Source organism: Protomyctophum parallelum, assembly GCF_964188405.1.
Source record: "Protomyctophum parallelum genome assembly, chromosome: 17".
NCBI classification, from domain to species: Eukaryota; Metazoa; Chordata; class Actinopteri; order Myctophiformes; family Myctophidae; genus Protomyctophum; species Protomyctophum parallelum.
The window spans coordinates 16,709,842-16,716,868 of NC_139719.1; positions in this window are offsets into that span (position 1 = coordinate 16,709,842).

The window sequence follows — 7,027 nt, forward strand, 5'->3', positions numbered from 1 at the left end:
CCGGGTATGAATCACTTAAGCCTTTACTTTCTGCTTTCAAAAAATTGTCCAAACAAAGTTGTCCATTGTGATGCTTTGTGACATTGTATAGACCTGCAGTTTTTTAAAAGCTTTTGAAAAATTACACAGTATTATCATCACAACATTGATGTCGATATCCCAACGATGTAATCAAAAACATTGCGTGCAGCCCTGTGTTGTATATTAAACCTGAATATCCTATTAAGATACGTTTGTTATAATAATGGGGCCCAGTGAAGCAGATCCACCGAGTTGTCGGGAGCCACACTTTTCTATTTACTTCCATCTGTCATGCGCTGACACACTTAACAGAGATAACGTGAGATTGATGGACATTAATGAGGTGGGTCATCCCATGGCCACAGCGACACTCACTACCCCTCCCGGTATGAATGTGTGTAATTATCTCTTTCATTAGCCCCGGCCATTCAGGCTTCCCGTGGTGAGATTCAAAGGGAGGTGTCACTGTGCTCTTATCATTATGCTAACGGATTTACCTGTTGACCGAGGCAGTTAAGACACAATGGGCTGCAGAACAGAACAGTAGCCAGGCCGTCTGGCAGATCCACCCCAGCAGCAGCAAAGGGGGGACCCTGTCTGTCTACAAGTGGCCACAACGGGCTACGGCATGTCCAGAGAGAAGGCCCAGGGGACAGCATGCATGGCTACTGGGACAACATCTGCATATGGGTGGCCCCCTCCCCCCTCCCCCTATTTCAATACGACTGGACTGTAATGACCTCCACTAATGTGCGGACAGAGGGATCTTTTGTGTGTATGTATCATGGGTGCTCCATGGCGCAGTACAAAGCTATAGGCTTTGTTGTGTTTATTATGTGTTCCGCTAATTATCACCGAGTTAGGGTCATTATCACCCCAGTTCAGCCATACCATCACAGGCAGCCTCACAATGAATGTATCTATAGGCAAAGAGTCATATAGGGCTATTTAAACTGATGGTGTCAAATACGGCACTTACGAGTCCATTAAAATCCCATTAAGACCTGCAGGCCTATTCTACACAATGCCTTCTAGATCACTAGTTCTCACACCTTTCAAGTGTTCAAAAATAGCATGCCTGCTAAATAGCATGCCTGCTATTTTTGAATAGCCAACGCAAAATTCCAACGACACATGCAATCGGTCCATTAAAATAGGACACTCGGGATTGTGCAGTGTGTTTGGATCCCTGTACTTAGCCACACAGAGCATTTGAAAATAGTTTCCATTTCCAATCTCACAGGCTAAAGAAACATGTATTCTAAGATTAATGAATATATAGCCTTATGCCGGCCGCTCTACCTTCTAAGACACTCTGAGTTACAAGACTCTAGGTCAGGGGTTCTCAACCCGTGGGTCGTGACCCCTCTGGGGGTTGCCAAATTATTTTGGGTTGTCCTCAAATTATTCTTTTTTTTGCAACTGAATGGCTGGAAATGGAAATGAAGAGTTTACATATAATACACTTAGTACATACATACACCTTCCCTAACGATTATATCTGGTTGCAGTAATTATTTATGGTGTATTGTCTATTGAGGTTATTGTAGCGGTCAATTTATATTGGGGGTCGGGAGGGGGCAGGGGTCCCGAGACAGTGCCAAAGTATCTCCGGGGGTCCCGGCCAAAAACTTTGAGAACCCCTGCTCTAGGTTACCACTGCTGGTATTGCAGCGGGTGGTGGTGGTGGTGGGGGGGTCAACCTGTTCATTTCTATGATGTTAAGTAAGCTATAGGCATGCTGCCCTACGCGTACATGTCAACACAGAGAGAAGCCTGCAGGCTCCCACAATGCACTGCGTGGTGAATGTGTGTACAGTGCTGAACCTTTCACTCACTGACACTGACTGAATGACCGACCAGGGGAATCCAGTCAGTGTTGTCAGGTTTTTACGAGAGAGAAATAGCAAGCAACCATACATGTATACGAAAACAAGCCCAAAAGAAGCGACTAGGCTACATGAGCCCTACTGTTTGAAAATGGCCGATCTACTAGCTCAAGAAATGTGAAAAATTAGGAGTATTTTTGGAGCATTTAATCCATTTTGACCTGAGATCAGATTAAAAAAATGTCTTCTACATCCTGACAGTTTTCTGAAAAAGCTATGTTTCTATGTCAGTCGTTCTTCGATTTTCCAAAAATAGCAGGGTTTTAAACAAAACAGATCTTGTATGGCATATGGGTCCCTGGCATAACATGTTTTCACAAATCCATGTGTAGACAAATCCATGTTAAGGGGGGGGGGGGGGGGTGACTTTACAGAAAAAGAAGCCCATTGCCCCTTATAATAAGCGGACATGGCAACACTGGATCCAGTCTAGTGTGGACTAGATGCCAAACCGGTTCCACATCTGATCCTTCTGCTGTCACTCAGCCTGTCAATCACACATCACTCTCCTGAAATCAATACTCTTGCACTTTGCTGACCCATCACTTTTACACATCCTTGTTTACATTGGGCCCGGCTGGGCAATATATTATCAATATAAATCAACATGGTGATCTGAGACCACATAATAGTCTAGTGGCATGTTGGATAGTCTATCATAATGTTATGATATGCCATAAGTGTTGTCTGTCACTGGTTTCTTTGAATCACTTAAACCTTGTAAAAAAAACACGTATACAATTGCTGATAGATGTCAGTAGATCTAGTTTTGAAAAATGGAAATGTAATTAAAATTTCTGTCACAATGCGATATTATCACAATATCGATATTGATATATTTGGTCACAATATTGTGATATTTTACTGTGTTTAAGCCTGTGCAGCCCTGTGTTTATATGTGTGTTATATGGGTCCAGCCAAGCGGATCAGAGTTGTTGGGTAGCCACACTTACACTTACACTAGCCACACTTACTATTTTTACTTCCGTCTGTCATGCACTGACACATTTACAGATAACGTGAGACTGATGGACCCCCTTCATTAATTGGCTTTGTCATCCCGGTTGATCTATCGCCCCACTCACTACCCACGTTCACTACTAAGCTATCAGTATGACTATCTATCTGTCGCCCCACTCACTACCCACGTTCACTACTAAATGATCATTTGCTCCACTACAACTGTGGCTGGAAACTTGATGTCTCCCCGCGACCCAAATTAGTGAAAATACCAGATCTACAAGCTCACTATTTTTTTTTTTTTGTTATCAAATGTTTTTTATTTTAAGACAAAAATCACAAGACACGTTAACAACATGAAAGACTTAAAGCAAACAAAACACACATAAAACAAACAAAAACAAACAATCCCACCCACCCCTCCCCCCCCGAGACCAAAGATGTCACAAAATGTCATCACTTCAACCACTGTGCAATGAAAACAAAAAACAAATAATAATAATAACAATAATAATGATCAAACCATGCCCCCAACCAAATCTGCAATACCAGACCAAATCTCAACGTTTTCCTCTTTTGCACCATGCAATCTTGCTGTAGACATCTCTAGATAAATGATATCCAGAAAGGTCAAAGCCCACTGGCGAAATGACAATGTATGAGGCGGTTTCCAGTGCGAAGCAACCATCTTCTTTGCGGCCGTTACGCCAGCAAAGAAGACACGAATACGGGTGTTATTTAATGGCAACTGGGATACATCGTTCAATAAGAATAGAGATGGGGAGGGTGTGATGTTAACTTGTAGAATAGTCGAAAGGTTAGTAGCAACCAAATTCCAAAATGTGAGGACACTCGGACACTCCCACACCATATGAAAGAATGTACCTATGGTGTTTGAAGTGCACAAGCTCACTATTTTCACTACTTCTTAAACATTTGTTTACACATTTATGGAATTTTTATGTTGATTTTGCCATGAAAATAAATTACTGAAAAACATAATAATTAGATTTCTTTTTTAAATTCATGAAAAATGTGGGAAAGTTATTTTGAAAAATGTTTTGAAATAATAATAAAAAATGTGTCGGGTCCCGACCAAACGTTTGGGAACCAGTGCACTACAACAGACTGTGTCATCGTGGCTTTAGAACGATGATGACACCATCTCAGCTATGCAGGCCGGGTTGGGTTTGCTTCAGGGCCTGCTATTAGATCAGGCCCCTCCATCCAATAAATATAATGAGGATAAATCAGAGAGTTGTTCTGTTTTTAATGGCGTGTAATGGTATGAGGCCTGACAGCGTAATGGCCCCAACTCTATTGGCTTTTCTTATTATATGTCTGCAGCGCGAGTGCCTGGCCGTGCCACTATATAGTTACTGGGGGTAGTATAAGTATAACCCCCCCCTCCCCTTCGGCAATCATCTCAGTCCCATATTACTGACCATCCTTTCATGACGGGAATAATCATCAGGCGTTTAGTTTTAATGAAAACAGCCACCTGCTGGCCGCTAAGGAGCGGGTACATGGACCGCCCTCGGAGACAAGCAATCAATTTTAATTTAAAAGGGGCTTGAGAGGAGAGGGACGGTAACATACCTCATACCGTGAATCCCGCACTGCGTAATCTTGAGGGTCAATTTAAAACCCTGAAAGGTAACTTCTCTGAGTTACAAATGTGTATAAATTGACGGTTTACAGTGTATGCATGTTTACAATGTATTCTTGTTTACACACATTTAATAGATGCATCAATCAAATGTGTTTGTTTTAATCGAATAATATGCCTGAAAGCCCCTCAAGGATTTATTTTTCATTTCCCATAAAGACAGACTCACAATTCATATATTGTCTTATCGCACGCACGCACGCACGCACGCACGCAAATAAATATGTATACATCAATAAAGGCTTTTAAAAGTTTTTCACCAGAAGTGTGCCGTGTTTTTTGGGGGGATTCTTTCTAACTAATCCTTATTGGTCTGCAGGTAAACAACAGGTAGTGTGTGTGTGTGTGTGTGTGTGTGTGTGTGTGTGTGTGTGTGTGTGTGTGTGTGTGTGTGTGTGTGTGTGTGTGTGTGTGTGTGTGTGTGTGTGTGTGTGTGTGTGTGTGTGTGTGTGTGTGTGTGTGTGCGTGTGCGTGTGCGTGTGCGCGCACGTGCAATGCTGCATGCCTTTGTATGGGAGGTGGTTGGGAGGAAATGTTTTTCTGACATAGTGCTGTGATTGTAATGGCATGAAGTTCCCCTAGCTTGGCTCTATCTGTGGTTGAAGTGAACGGAGTGATCCGGTGTACGCTGTTGATTCTGATGAAAAGCCAAAGCCGGGGGAAGAAGCTGTCAGGGCAGTTAACTATGGTGCAAGACGTTAGGCAAGACCCAGAGGGACCTGCTCCCTCTCTCACTCAGACAATGCTTTCCTTCATTAGACAAATCTTTGCTCAAGTCCATATCATATGACCCATGCAGACAATTGTCTGACAAAGATTCTTTAAAAAAAAAACGGCGCTTGTACCTAACCGAGCAGAACGACGGGACAAAGCGACCTCCCCCCCCCCCCCCCCCCCCCCCCCCCCCCGAATCGGTGGTGGGTGAAGAGGTTTCTTGGTGTGAACCAAATTTGTGGTTATCGCCAAAGCGATTGCACAATCCCCCTTCGATGTCCTGACAAGCTTTGTACATTGTTTGACTCTGAAAAAAACCCCACAGAGTACGTTTTGTATGATGGAAATTCTTCTTTCTTTTTCCCAGACACTCCCAGGCATGCAGGCGAGCGCTTCTTGGGCTTTCAAGATGAAAACTTCCCGCTGTCATTCAAGTCGTCTATCTCCTGCATGTCCCTCCTTTTCCTCCGTGAATGATGAGGTGAGGGCACCTGCAGGCCACGTTTTTCTTGGTCGCTGTTTACAGTCAACAGGACGGCACATCCACATGTGGGACAGATCAGGTGCGTTTGATAGTGTTCACCATCCCATGGTGGGGGTTGATGGCTGTAATCTCATGTGACAATAAAGTCACTTTTTATATGATCATTTTATACAAAAACAAAATGTACTGGCTTTTACGATTTAGGTAAGGTGTTACAGTTACGATGTTATCGCAAGGAAAAGCAAATACAATCTGATCCGAAAAGCCATTCTTATACTTTCTCTAAATGTATTTACCTATAAATATAACAATGGTGAAGTCTATAGCTTTTTAAATTTTCACGGTGCATCTCTCCCCTGGACCCAACATTCAGAAATAATGCTTTAACCCATTTTGGGCGGGAACCCCTCTTGGTGTTTATAGCATTATGCATGCTTTAGCTATTGCTATTTTTTAAATGTGGTGCAAATCTTTGAATATATATTTCCGAGCAAACATTTTTAACAAAAATATTGGCTTCTGGGGGGTCCCTGGAACAACATATTTTGAGATGGGGGGTCCGTGGCCCAGTAGAGATAATTCTGGGGGTCCTTGACGTGAAAAAGGTTGAGCACCGCTGACATAGAAACATAGGTTTTTCAGAAAAATGTAAGGATTTAGAAGCCTTTTTTTATCGAACTCAGTCCAAAATGGGTTTTAAAGCCCAGTTAACCACTTAAACTCCATATGGTTGACCGGAGTCCCTCAGGGCTCTGTACTACACTAGTATTGTATTTTCTGTTTTCTATTGTTCTATTGTTTTCTATTGTTATTGTGAGGAAGACCTTTGCAGAAAATAGCCGAACGACAAACTCACAACTAGGGATGCACCGAAAGAGTAATTCTTGGCCAAAACCGAATATAGGAAACAGTTGACCGAAAACTGAATACCGAATATCCGAATATGATTAATATTATATATCTTTTTTCCTACCATTGCTGTCATGGCCGTACCTTAAAGCTACCTGATTTATGGCAAAATAAAGGGTTATGGCAAAACTTAAATAATAATCACTATTATGGGTCCATAAAACATTTATTGAGCTCTTTCTTTTTCTTTTTTTTCATCCCACAATTTTTGTAACCCATTTTTCACCCCTGTGTCAATTATCTAATGTGATCCTGGGCTCTACACACCCTCCGCCACCTAGTCCCCATATATGGGGGACATGGGGAGAGCAACAGACTGCTTCTATTCAGCTCTTTTTAATGCATTAATTGCATACACTATTCGGTGATATATTTTCTGCC